This window comes from Pogonomyrmex barbatus, unplaced genomic scaffold (genome assembly GCF_055798465.1).
Source record: "Pogonomyrmex barbatus isolate J1 unplaced genomic scaffold, ASM5579846v1 scaffold1, whole genome shotgun sequence".
NCBI classification, from domain to species: domain Eukaryota; kingdom Metazoa; phylum Arthropoda; class Insecta; order Hymenoptera; family Formicidae; genus Pogonomyrmex; species Pogonomyrmex barbatus.
Window position 1 is genome coordinate 10,386,314 of NW_028297098.1, and position 14,910 is coordinate 10,401,223.

The 14,910-nt window shown below is 29.1% G+C and overlaps 1 protein-coding gene, 1 long non-coding RNA gene and 1 pseudogene across 7 annotated transcripts in view; 1 reads left to right on the forward strand and 2 right to left on the reverse strand.

The window, feature by feature from the left end:
• Nucleotides 1-14,910, forward strand: part of LOC105423544 (uncharacterized) — a 47,372-nt gene that overhangs the window by 2,443 nt on the left and 30,019 nt on the right. For 4 of the 5 annotated variants that reach the window (XM_089083631.1, XM_089083632.1, XM_089083633.1 and 1 more), the window contains exon 2: nt 1-187. The exons of the other annotated variant lie outside the window; for it this stretch is intronic. The gene's annotated coding sequence lies outside the window, so the exon portion shown is untranslated. The remainder of the gene's footprint in view (nt 188-14,910) is intronic. 5 annotated transcript variants of the gene reach the window in all.
• LOC148938095 (uncharacterized) overlaps nt 184-14,910 on the reverse strand; it is a 24,810-nt gene continuing 10,083 nt past the window's right edge. Inside the window, exon 2 of the long non-coding RNA XR_016141016.1 lies at nt 184-434. This is a non-coding gene — a long non-coding RNA (uncharacterized LOC148938095). The remainder of the gene's footprint in view (nt 435-14,910) is intronic.
• On the reverse strand, nt 2,612-14,546 carry LOC148938096 (uncharacterized; annotated as a pseudogene). Its single transcript, XR_016141019.1, has 3 exons — nt 11,058-14,546; nt 9,135-9,400; nt 2,612-4,491 (listed from the first exon to the last, which is right to left on the reverse strand). The product of XR_016141019.1 is annotated as an uncharacterized LOC148938096 (transcript).

Here is a 14,910-nt window from a genome sequence, read left to right on the forward strand (position 1 = left end):
GAAGAAATACCAGAAGGGACTCTTACGTATCGTCTGGAACTGGCCCACGCGTACCAGTTTGGGTACACTTCCGCCCGGGATCATTGTGATAGCTGCCGTACCAGTCTTGTAATAGTCCGCGACATCGAGCTTTGCCCTGACTGCACCGAGGTTTTTATCGTATCTCTGGAAGTGCTCAGGGAATTAGGTAACACCATAGAAAACATCTCCGGACGATATTACCTTGACGAGACGAATCCCGCTTCCAACGGCATTTTATCGCGCCGGCTAACCAATTTCTCCGTTTCACTGATCCGCTCACGGTCAAATAATCACTCGACGTCTGGCTAATCGCAAGGTCAGCCGTGTAATTTGCTGAAATCCCTCGAGAGCGTTTTCAATAATTTGCCGCTGAGATTATCAGAGGGATCCCCGCGGTCTTGACGTAACAGTAGCTAAATTGTTAAACAAATTATTATAAGATATACTTCTCGCGCTATTTTTCCTGTTGCGTCAGCCGAACGTGTCCGTGCAAGTTCAACGATCGCTTCTACAAAGGGAATGCCTGACCAGAAGGGTTTACGACCCCTTTGTTTTTTTTGGGCATAGTTTTTGTCTCGTCCGACGACTTCACTCGGGAAATGCACTCTTAAATGCTTGTTTCAAACTTTCTAGCTCCGCTAATATTCCATAATATTATTCAACGACACGCGTGGACGCGTTTTACCTTCGCGGATACTATTAATTAATTAGTGTGATGTGCTTCTCTCGGTCTGATACCACCCGCGGTTCGCGCACGCATCCAGCCGCCGTATTCCAACATCGCATCGGTTCAGTGCGTTGCATTACTTCCTTCGGTTATCGCCGCGTAAATAATTCAGTTGCCGACGATTATCCTAATAGCGCCGAGTTTCTCTGCTATCGTTGTAAGGAATTAATACCCGAGGGCACCCTCTCTTACCGCTTGGAATTAACTCATTCATTTCAATTCGGATTTACCGGGTCCCAAGATTTCTGCGAGTGTTGTCGTACCCCGCTTTCGTTAATCCGCGAAATCGAACACTACGACGTGTTCCGAGGTCTTCGTTGTTGCCCTAGAAGTATTTGAAGAAGAGGGAGAGGCTGTCGAACATGTCCGCGCTCGATATTATCTTGACGATACTAACGCTGCGTCATTATCTCGCGTCGACTCACGAACTTTTCCGTCTCGTTGCGTAACCGTGAGGAATAATAGCCAGGCGCGATCGCGCTAATACTAAGAATTAGATTCCCTATTGCTCAATCGCACGTTTATTCTGTGATCAGAGATTCGTACGTTAATACTCCTTAACTCTTCTGAACCGCTGCTGGTGATTTGCCGCTCGATTGCTGGCAGCGTCGCCGAGAGGCGAGCGTATTCCCGCCTTTGTCCGGTGCCACGTGATTTGCTTGGTAACGTCGCCACCTGTGACGTGACATTATTTATGTACAAAATATTTCTCCATCAGTACTTCTTGCAAGTTTCATATGATTTCTCGTACATATAAAATTGTGAAGTCTTATGCAACTTAATTGAGCTCAATAAGAATATTCCTAATGTCATTATGTAAGCCGGAGTTAGCCTTAAAATAAAATTCTAATTGTAGAAATAAAAATAAATTACATTGGATCAGAAAATAAAATTAAAAATTTTTTCCCAATTACTGTACTTTTCTAAATAATATTCAATTATAATTGTTTTTAAAGGATAACGTTACTATTACATTGTTTTGCAATATTTGATATCAATCAACGTAAAATAACATAATATTTTACATACTGTTATCAAGATAATGTTATCATAATTTAATCGTTATTTATCAATTAAATAAAAAAATAAAAAAAAAGAATTTAAAAACATTTTATTGATATTACCTTATTATCTAAGTGAGGAAATACATATCGTATAAATCTTTTTATTATATATACAGAAAAAGTTATTAATTTTTGTCTGTAACCAATTGGCTTAATCAATTCTTTATTAGTTTTATCTCTCAGATACAAATAAGTCACTAAACAACCGCTCGAAAGAAAATAAATATCGACTGATAGCACTAAAGTATCAAATAAACTAATCCAAAAATTGCCATTATATCTCAGAAACCATCCTTTATTATCTGTATTCACGAAATAAATTCCATTATGCAGATCTTAAAATGTTTACCGTTTCAATATTGTAAAGTACTTCCTGACAAATTCTGCTGAGAAATAAAAAGTATGGACGAAAATTAGACATAACATACTTAAAAATTTTAATCCGTGAATGACAGGTATTTCACCGGCATTTAGTTTTGTATTAAACATTTCTCTCGTATTTCTATAAACGGAGAAGCGTATTAATATTTTTTCAATTTTACTATCTCGATATGGAGATAAATCTGTTTCCATTTCTATTTTCTCGATCATGTTTTTTATGTCTGAATTATACTTTTCGTTTCTTAATAATATATTAACTGAAAAACAAAAATGCCTCAATTAAATAAGAAAATGTCTATATTAATGATGAAGAAAATTGAAATTTATCATATATACATAATTAATAATTTTAATAAATTCATTGCGTATAATAGAAATGTTTTTGAAAATGAAGTGTGTATAATAAGAAGACGATAAGTTTGTTAAAACGAAAAATATTTTTCATTTTACAAATTATTTTAAAGATTTTACATATGATACATACCATTATTAGTTGTATTATTACTTGTCATATTTTTGTTTATATATTTTTGATACACAAATATATCATATATCGTTCCAGTTGTTGTCATGAAGAAAGAAAACGCTAGGGCAGTACTACAAACAAAAGTTTTTTTTTTATATTTAATTAGATTTTTAAAAGATTAACATAAAAATTATTTGTGATACTAAAATGCATTTTTATCATATCTATATATTATATATTGCTTATATCATAAAATAATTGCTATATTTATGTTTTCCTCTACCAGATGAAGAATAATATTTTACTGGATAACCATTCATAATCATCTTTAAGTTTTTTAATCTTAATCAATTTAAAATCCATGAAATAGAGATCATTGATCAGAAAAATTTTATCATAAAGTATTTTTTTCAAAATAAAATTTAATTCATTTGTAGAGCACGACGCTGGCAAACAGAGTTCGAGTAAAATCACATCCTGAAAAAAATAAAACTTTCTGTAGTCTTACATTTAAATTTATTGTAGAGAAAGGAATTATTAAGGAAAATTAGAAATAACGGAAGTGCTTTGGAATTAAATAAAAATGGAAATTCAAGGCTTCTAATTACTTCGCGGATATCTAAAACATCTGGTGTCAGAACTGGGAAAACATGTTATAAAAATTCTTACAAAATAAAAATATATTTTAAGAAAATATTTGTCAGTCTTGTATCGAAATAGAATAATCTTGTATCAAAGACTCTCTTTCTAATAATCAATAAATGACCATCTAAAATTGAATTATAGCTGGTTTTCATTAGATGACTAAATTACTGGATTAATTAGAAGAGAAATGTGTATTTTATAAATCTGTTCTATTAATAAAACGAGGAGACATCAAAAATAAAAAATTGCATGCTAACCGCGAAATTTCAAATTGTTGTAGTGACATTACTAATTGGAAGAGTCAGAGATCGCTGCACCGCTAAGGCGTAGCATCTTACGAATTTTGATAAACATGCCAACATATTTTCATATCAAAACTATATCACGTAAAGTGTTACAAGATGTTTTATTCAAAACTATTAAAGAGTGAAAAAATCTTTCTTGTAACTTTTATAAGTCATTCAGGTTTTTTAAATAATAAATCATAAACAATATATCATTGCTGATATATTTAAAAAGACAAAACAATTAATACTTTTTTCTTTAAATAAACTCACGATTTTTTTTGAATTTTATTTAAAAGCTTCTATTAAATATTTGCAGAATTAATATAAATTATTTAAATAATCTCTTAATAAATAATTTCTTTTCCTTGTATATTTTAATATTTCTTCGTTTTTCCAAATTGTGCCATTTTTAAACATAAATAAATGCAAGTTTAAATAAGAATATAAAAATTAACGATATACAGTATTAATTACATTTTAATTTTCTATTGATTCAATTTTGTATTTAATTTAAAAATTTAGTAAGTTTAATAAATACAATAAATTAACATATAAATTAACATTATAAATAAATGTATTTTTTGAATTTTACGTATTTTTTGAATTTTATTATACATATATAGCTTTTTCATAAATTTACCTCTTCAAATATATTCACATAATACTGAAGAGTATTGTTGTATCTAAAATGAGCGACAAAATAATTCACTTTAAAAGAAGGAAACTGCTGTTATGAATCATAATAATCATAATATAGTGTCTCATTTAATATGTTTTGCTTTGAATTCAGTAGACGAGCTGTATATTCATTGTATCGAGACATTGACTACGACTTCCTAGCCAATAATTATTTCCGTAAAGGAAACCAGAATTATCAGAATTACCAGAATAAATACACCACTGGAATCTAATACTTAAAAACAGAAAATAAAATAGTAGTATAAAATATTAGAAATAGTAACATTATTATTATTATTATATACATTATTATACTATTAGTACATACATTATTATTATACTAGTATTATACTATTAAATTATTGTGTTTGCGAGACACCTTTATGAGACAAAACCTCAGTATTTCCTTTTTTAGGAATAGATTCTTTGGAATATTCGAAAATTCTAATATATGCGTAAATAAACATATAGAGACTATATAGTTTTTAATTATTAACGATTAAAGATTATAAATAATAAAATATGATATTTTTCCCATTCAGATATAATGATACAATAAGTATTACCACGAGTCGGTTTCAATATAGTAGCAAAAATATTTTTTAAGGGAAGAACCTCATGCGCTGAAAATTGAGTGATTCTTTCAAATTTTTTTTTTTTTGATGAAATGATAAGACTAATTCTTTTAAAATTTTTAGAGTATGTTATTGTAATATTGAACTACTAGAGAAATATTTTTTTAATAAAAAAAAATATGTATTTTATGAATAGTATTAATGTAGTAGTATTAATGTTAATTTAATGTGCCATTTTTGTCGGCGTGCAAGCATTTTGTCGGCATGTAGCGCTGCTTGTATTCATAATATAGTAAAACAAAAAAACCAAATGAATTTCTTTTTTGTAAGGTTTGCATTATTAATTAAACCTATTTTTAAATAATAAACAATGCAAAGAGAACAATACAAAATATACATATTTTTGTCTCCTATGTGTCGCCATTTTTACAATTTTTACAAGTTGTTACAAGTCTTCGGCACACCGATGGGTTCACCATTATTTCCTATGATTACTTACAATTAGTCATGCAGGATTTAAAGATGCGATCGAACGCCTACCTTGTCAGTTACCATTCTATTACTGTTATGTGAACGATATTGTATTGTGTGCTCCGTCGGACATTTTAGAAATCTTCAACTCATTACACGAACGACTATAAAATTTAAAACGACGATAAAATTTACGATCGAAATAAAAAGTAATCGTCGTCTTAGCTTCCTTAATGTTTTGATCATCATTGAGAATGATACAATTATATTCAATTGCTTCCATCTTCTCAGGGAGATACCTCAATTACAATTCACATCCTTTGGAACATAAAAAGGGTATTATTTATGGTATTTATGGTGGATAAAATAATCTGGTTGTCACATCCATGATTTCATTCCAAGAACTTACGAGAATTCGATTGATATTTTTTTAAACAATGATTATTCTTTAGAACTGACTATGAAAACGATTAAAATACCTTTTTTATGACAAATTAAATTTTAAAGGTAAGGAAGAAAATACGGGAACACTAAAGAAAAATTTGCTTACTTACGTTTGCAATCTCCGGAGAGAACTTCCGATCACCGGCCAAGGTACATGATCTTAGTGTTGCCTTTTCCTTTCAAATACTTTAAAAAAAATTTATTACCATGGGCAAGGATAAATTATACCGCCTGTCACGTTGCGATGTAGTTTATAAAATCAGTTGCAATGAAGCCACGTACGTAGGACAGACAAAACAATTGAAGACGAGATTCCACGAACATGTTATTGATATTAATAAAAAAATAAAAAAAAGAGTGGCTCTCCTTCCATGGTTTCCATTTATTGCTCTTCGAAAAATTATTCGTTTGATTGAGAGAATGTCAGAATTTTGGACAAGGAGGCCTTGATTCATAAGAAAACTTGTTTCAGAAATGGTGCCTATTAAAAAAAAACCACAAGATCTGACAAGACAAACAAAGAGATACTTGCTCTCCGATACGTATTTTCCTATCCTGAACTTCTTTTCCGATTCCTAACTTCTCTCCTTTGAATCTTTATCTCCTTCGAATTTTTATCTCATTTCTCCCCTTCCCCTTCCCTTTCCTTTTGTTTTTCACTTTTCCCTTGTTTTTAACTTTTTCTTCTTTGCTCTCACTCCCACAATTTCCTTGGCCACTACTGAGAATGGGTCTTTCGATTAATACATCTTGGTTCAAGATGTATTGGTTCAAGTATGACCAATTTTTAATTTTTGTTCACACCCTTCAGTTCAGGTAATTAATTTGTCTTAACGTAATCATTATTCGATATTTTTAACTCATACTATTTCCGTAATTAGTTTGTATTATTTATATTTGTTAATATTGTTACTATTTATTTCATTTGACAGTTTATATCATCTAATTTATATTATATTTTATATCATCTAATTTATATCATCTAATAACTCACTTGTATTTCGAATTTTATTTTTCTCAATCTGATATTTGAATTAGTTTTGATTTAGCTTAATTATACATTCGTTGAAATTATAAGCAAAGACGCAATCAGAGTTGCGAGAAGAAGTCTGCTTAGTATCGTGCGCGATCAATAATTAATATTTATAAGCTTTTTCTAGCTATTATAAATATTAATATTGGTCGACGAGTGTATAATTAAGCTAAATCAAAACTAATTCAAATATCAGATCGAGAAAAATACATACACCCATGACCAATAAACAGTTGTTCTTGATTTGCATTAGACTCCGAGTTCAATTATGTGACAACAATTTCATCTATTGATAATCGTACGGCGCTCTTTCTTGTCCAACAAATTTTAATTATGTCATAACGAATTACGAATGTCATAACAAATTTTTTACATACTAAAGGTAACCATATTAAAAATCAAAACGTTTGTAAATGTAAATTGTTATGTAAATTGTTTATATTTGTTATTTTCAATATATAAGCAGCGACCTACACCTAGCTTAGCTTGTACAGTCCAATTTTTTGTATTCTTTGACATGTTTTTTTAAAATAATGAATTTCAGCACATATGGTAGTTAAAAACAATTAAAATTATTTAACTTAAGGAATTGAGTCAAATTTGACTCTAATATCTATCAGTGTAAAACGTCTCTATCTCCGCGTCGATCGGTTTTGCAGGATAGCGTCGATCGGTTTTGGTCAGGATTCGGTATGAGAAATAAAATATCGTGTCTCTTTATATATCTAGGTTTATATTTACAATGCCGGCTGGCTGTTTTTATATGTGCAGTATTTACAGGTATTTCGCCGTTGGTACGGCGAAAAGACGCGCGGTTTCTAAGTATTATATATAATCGTTTGCTTGCGGTCGGTTCTCCGAATTCCGGCGCGTTCCTCGATAGGCGCGGCGCGGACGCGACGGTGCGCGGGGATTTCGGCCGTCTTGTTTTGACGGATCAGCTGTGTGTAGTGCTATGATGGATCAGCTGTGTGTAAGGCTATGACGGCTCGAATGCAGGAAGCTCCCTGCTTCTCGATCATCAGAGGAATATGTGCACAAGAACTTTCTTTGTGGAGCCCAGGTTGAGAAGCTCCTCAACCTGTGAATACTTGTGCGCTGGTGGATTTAGAGGAGCGATCGGCCAGAAGCTCCTGGCACGATAGGTAGCACCCTAGATCGCTTTTTCTGGAGATGAGTAGGAATATCGAGAGCAGTATCGGACTGGTTACTGTCTCGCCGGAGATAGGTCTCGTTTATCTCCCGGAATCGCTTAATATACCCGAGCCGGCCATCGGTCGGGAGTCGTCGGGAACGGGTCGGCCGGACTCGGGTCGGGGTGGTTCCGGGGGATGTCTTTTGTTGGAATCCCCACGACAATTCGCCGAACGCGCTCGGGAATTCCGCGAGGATGTTCGGTGGCGCGGTCGGTAGCGGGGCCGGCGGCGGTGGCCTTACCGTGTGTCTATTGTTTCACGCGGCGCGCACATGAAGCCGTGTGATCACCGGTTTGTCGCGTCCGCTGTTCGACGAGCTTTTCGCGACGGTGGGATCGCGGAAGGATCGCCGTGTCGGCGCCCCGACGGTTGATCGGTCGAGGACTTTTAACATTGTTAATAATTGTTAATAATTGAGGGGGGGTAAGTCGGGTGTCGTTATAAGTGTACATGAGGCTCTCTCCTTAATAAGAATATATTTAAGAATCTCGATGTCGTTAAAGAGACTTCATTTTTAGCTTGTTATATCTATGCCTGAGCGCGCAAAATGATTTTCTATTTGTGAATTTCAATTTTTAATATTTTAAAAACTGTTAGCCTTGACAGACTTTTGTCTTAGAATAGTCCAAAGAATCTGCTCATAAAAGGAAAGGCAGAAGTTTACAGACATTTTATTATATATAGCAACGACATAGCTTCTCAACCTGGGCTCCACAATTGCTATATGACATACAACACCCGGAATATTTTATTATTTTTTTATATAAGATAAATAAAAAAGTAATTTATGTAGCTTAACTACGATTATAGAGTATAATATAAAATTACATAACTATAATATAAACTGATAGTAACATATCTTACATTATGTCTTATTTATATCAATAATTAAAGCTCTCAATTAGAACTCTCAAATCGTTTTTTATTTGTTATTTATATTAAATAATAATTGCATTACATTTGTGGAGAATTAAGCTTAATTGAAATATAATTAAATCTCTACAATATAACAATTAATTTATGCACTATGGAAACATAAATGATTGTTCTTCAAAATATGCTTTCCGATTTAAAATAGTAGTGCGTTATCAAACGTACAATTAAAAATGATTATAAACCTTATTTAAGGGGCTTATATTATGGGGCTTTCAAGCTCCATAATATTCGTTGATCGACAGCATTTCGAAACTTCTGCAATTCCTTCCCACATATCGTCGAGTCAATAAGGTCAGCTACTGAAGCAGTGGCATAAGCTGGGAGGGTATGAATACGAGTATCACTAAATTTGTGACTATGTGCAGAGACGTTAAATAATGTGATAACGTTTATACAGATGTAGAAAATAATTGCAAATTGTCGTAGCAACATAATGTGACTTTAGAACGCAACAATTACGTTTTATTCCTTTATTACTGCAAATCAATAAACATTTATAACAATTGTAATATTAATTTTAAAATATAGATATAGATACTTAAAAAAAAACCATTTTTTCCAATAACGTCAAAGAGTAATATTATCACTGAATTAATAAAAAGATTTTTGTATTGAGCTTAACAATGTTTTTTTTTAATCATTCCTTTTTATAACAAGTTATTATAAAAATTGTAAAATTGTAAAATTGTGCACTGATCAAAACGACTTAACAGAACGACGAACAGAAGAGAATTGACCTACATAGAAATGAATTCATGAGAAATTAAGCAATAAACATTTACCTTCGTTTTTCTGTATATATGTAATATCCAATCGTTTTACTTATGCAATACTGTTTACGTGAGACAACAGCTTAAGCATATAATTTCATAAAAACTTCAAAAAAAGTTGGTGATAAACTTGATTTTCTCTTTCAATTAAAATGTTAGTATCGTTCTTTTTTTTCTAACACGAAAAGGAAAAGAGGAAATATAGAAACCGTATAAGAGAGAAGTTTATCTAAAAAACAAATTTAAATTAGTATCGCTACAATACTATCGACATGAGCATTTGTATCAATATTTTTAATTTCTGCGATAATATATTACTTTATTGATATTTGATTAGGCAAATTAGCTATATACAGAGTATCTCATAATTATACATTATTTATATGCAAATAGAACAGTTAAGCGGAGCAGAAAAGTCCTGTACCACTTTTATTATTTATTAGTTATAATAAATTATTATTTAATAAAAATTATTTAATAAATGCATATCCATCTGATTTAGCAAATACAGCACATTCAGCAAATACAAGCACATAACAAAATATGATTGTCTACTGTTATATGCGTGCGCAGTACGCACGGCAAAATGTTTGGATGTGTGGTCTACAAATAATAGAATTTTGTTTCTAATGCACATCTCTATTTTTTAGATCATATTCAAACATCTTGCCGCATGTTTAACAATTGTGAACGTTGTGCGTAACGTTGGGTCTCTTTGAATGAAGAAGATATATTGCGGATTTATAAATTAATAATTATTTAAAAAACAAACATAACAATAAGGAGCATAGAAGTTAAAGATCTAAGTGCGAACGATATTTAATACGTAAAACATATAACAAATAAAAAAATATATTAATATAAATATAAATATAATAGACAAGTATGTAATAGATGTTTTGACCTTAGGTCATCTTCGATATTGCGTACGTGATATTATGGAATCATAAAAAAAACAACATGGCGGTATTTAAATATATAAAATAAAATAAATATAAATAAAATTAAAATTAAAAGTTTGATTGTCAGATTTCACAAATACAAAAGTGTTTTTTTTTTAATGACATTGTGTTAGAATTTTTAATGTGCATACAAAATTCGACATTTCAAATAGACGTATGTGTCAAAGATACAAGATACTGCGCTGTCCGTCACATAGATGATGATGTCCATGGTAAAAATTGATATGATCATTCCGAAAAAGTTATTAATAAATCTTAATCGTTATTTTAATCTCATTAAAATACAATAAACAAGACAAATTGAAACAAAATGTTATTGTTTAATATAAATCTTTGTATAAATTAATGTCATAAATTTAATACAAATGGTCATTTTAATAAAAAGGAAAAAATTGTAGTACCTGTAATTTCACACTGACCAGAGAGAAGATGAACATTTAGACCGCAAACACTTGCAACAGTGGTCACTGTTAAACGAAATAACGATATAAGAAAGAATAACCTAGTATATAGAATATAGAGAATAAATGGATGTGAGAAAAACGTGCAGGAGGTGGGGATGTAAGAGGAGAGAGAGGGAGAAGGAAAAAATTATAGGAAAATAAATGTGGAAAACAGGTTTGATGATTGACAAAAAAATAGTTACTACAAAAATAATTACTACAAAAGATCCGTTTTGCTTTAATCTTTATTGTTGTCTTTTTATATGTATTATTACAGATATAATTCTTTTATTCAATAATGAGGGATTTCAAGGATTTCAACATTCTGTCCCGTCAGTTAAAGTCATGATTCTTTTTTAACCCGTGGCTGGAAATTACAAAAGAACATCTAAATTTTTTTATGTCAACGCAGTATTTCTTGATCCTTGATCCTTTTTAATTGTCTTTTTATTTGGCCTCACAAAGGCTTCACAGTTTTTGCAACTGATCTTATACACAGTTTTTGCAACTGATCTTATACACAACATCACAGCTCAATAACGGATCTTTGTTTGTTGTTATGTATTTGTTAAGAAAATTTGTTACTGAAACGCTAACTTAAGATTGTGTTTTTTATGTTATGTTTCTAAATTTGTATGACACATTCTTCACATAGGATACTGTGAAGAATGGTTTGCAGGCAGATGTACTAAAGTCTCTACATTCATCAGAAGTCCTTCGAGACAGATGTTTAGTGCGATTTTTGATAGTCGAAAAAATAAATTCAAAAGGATAACTATTATTTAATAAAATGTTGATGATCTTTTATAAGTTTTTTGCATAAAACCGAGGGTAAAATAATAATAACATTTTGTCAAACAAACCTATTATGATGCTCCTTTTATGTTCAATAGATGTTACAAGAAAAAACCCAAATATTTTCTAGAATTAGTGGATTTTTTAAAGATTAAAGATTATTCTTCCCTCAACAACAATCAATAGGACATTGAGAAAACTAATGCATTGGTTTGCACTAATCTCCATGATAAATTGTAATTTGTCAAGAAAAGAGTTAAAGTTTTCTAAGATGCTATCTTATTTTGATTAGCTTTTCATATATTATATTCTAGGCCAAAGTAATTCGTTATTCATACTCATACACACTTTTAGGGAATATAACATTCCTTTAAACAAAACTCGGTTATTTTCTTTTAAAATAAATATCATTCAAATCATAAAAAATTATTTAAGCAAAAATTGAATTGTTTCAAGAATACACTATAATAATAATAATAAAAACTTTAAAATTTTTTATTTTTTTAACATATCACTTTTCTCAAAATTTTAAAAATTTATTTTTAAAAATTTATTTTTAAATGAACGATTATGTTAATGCAAATTCGACTATATGTAATAAAATTATTTTTTAAAATTATTTTTGAGAAGTTACGTTTTTATATGCATTCATACTCATCTATATGCTCAATTCTTCATGCAGCATGTTTATATTTTTTCGTAATAGAAGATGACAACAGAGACAGAAATATTTGAGGATATTTTGTATAATTGAGTAATACAGAGAAAGAAAGAAGAATATAAAAAAGTTTTTTAAAAAGGTAATGCAAATTGCATAATTTTTTTTAAAACAATACTTTTTAAGATAATACTTTCTTTATACTAATTAATTTATCTCATTATTCTATTAACAAAAATATTAAGATACGACTATCAAAAAATGAATAATTCATGAGATATTTTATATCTCTTGTCATAAAATATCTTGTAAACTATTGAGTTTTCACATTGGTACTTTAACACTTTTATATTTAAAATAAGAAGAATTATATTAAAAAATCAGAAAAAATATACCCATTTAAAAAATTCATAAAAATTATATTAAAAATTCATAAAAATTCTCGCTATTTGAGAAAGAATTAATATCATAATCATATGGCTCCCTTATGATTGGTATTCGAAACTTTTTTTAAAATTGCATTATTTATAGATATTTGATATTTGATATTATATTCAAATTTTTTATGCATCTTGTATATATAAACTATAAAATTACTTTTTTTTAAAAAAAGGTAAAAAAAGAGTGTCAAATATAGTGGATATTGCCAACTCAAATGATTGTGTAAAATTTATATAAAAGATTTGATATCAATAATTGGCGCCAAGTTATAAAGTCTTACATTATATATAGTCTTACAAACATGAAACATATTATATATAGTCTTACAAACATGAAACTACAAGTCCATTTTAGTCAAATTATATATTTCAATCGTATAAAAGATTTGATAAACCACTGTTTTAAAAAAATAAAACTCAAGTAGTAGTTTCTTTAATTTAAAAATAATAAAAACCAAATTATATGTATATCTTTTTATTCATTAAAAACTTCTTTTTCTAACCCAAGTGGTAGTAATTATTTAGCTTTAAAATATTTTTATATCACCAAATTGCTTTACTCAATTTACGTTTTTATTACAAAGAATTATAAAGTAACAGTATAAAATAAATGATAAAATTTTATTTAAATAAAAAAAATTTTTATGTAAAAACACTTGGCGCTGCTCATACTTCTAAAAAAAACATGAATAAGATGTGTGTGTGTGTGTGTGTGTGTGTGTGTGTGTGTGTGTGTGTGTGTGTGTGTGTAATTATAATTTAATCATATTAAATAATAAATTTTGCCTTTATTTTTAATATTCAAATAATCTCATCATTAGTTTTGCATTTTCATTTGATCTAAACAGCGCCAAGTGTTTTTACATAAAAAATTTTTGTTTATTTAAATAAAATTTTATCATTTATTTTATACTGTTACTTTATAATTCTTTGTGATAAAAACGTAAGTTGAGTAAAGCAATTTTGTGATATAATAATATTTTAAAGCTAAATAATTACTACCACTTGGGTTAGAAAAAAAAGTTTTTAATGGATAGAAAGATATACATATAATTTTTTTTATTATTTTTAAATTAAAAAAACTACTACTTGAGTTTTATTTTTTTAAAACAGTGGTTTATCAAATCTTTTATACGATTGAAATATATAATTTGACTAAAATGGACTTGTAGTTTCATGTTTGTAAGACTTTACTTGGCGCCAATTATTGATATCAAATCTTTTATATAAATTTTACACAATCATTTGAGTTGGCAATATCCACTATACTTGACACCCTTTTTTTATCTTTTTTTTAAAAAAAAAATAATTTTATAGTATATGATATCAGACATTTTGAAGTATTCCACTATACTTGACGTCCTTTTTTTACCTTTTTTTAAAAAAAAGGTAATTTTATAGTGTATATATATATATATATATATATATATATATATATATATATATACCTAATAAATAAACATGTAATCTTATTATTTCATATATTCTATATATATTGGAAGAAATAATAAACTTAAATAATCATCCATGCAATCCGATCAAACTATTTAATAACAATATATATGTGTGTATATATACACACATATATATTGTTATTAAATAGTTTAAGATCAATATAAGTTGGAAATTATCAAATATCAATCTTTAAATTCTTTGTAAATTTTGCAATAATATATATATATATATATATATATATATATATATATATATATATATGTGTATGTATGTAATTGTCTAATAATAAATAGTTGATTAGAAATATGATTCAAAATTATAATATATGTAGTTCTCTAGATATGTTATTTTTTTTAATTGACAAATTTTCATTTTTATTCGATTTGGAACTGATTTTTCTAGATTGACATAATAAGAATATATAGATAAGATTGAATAAAAGAATAATATCTTTATTCTCTGA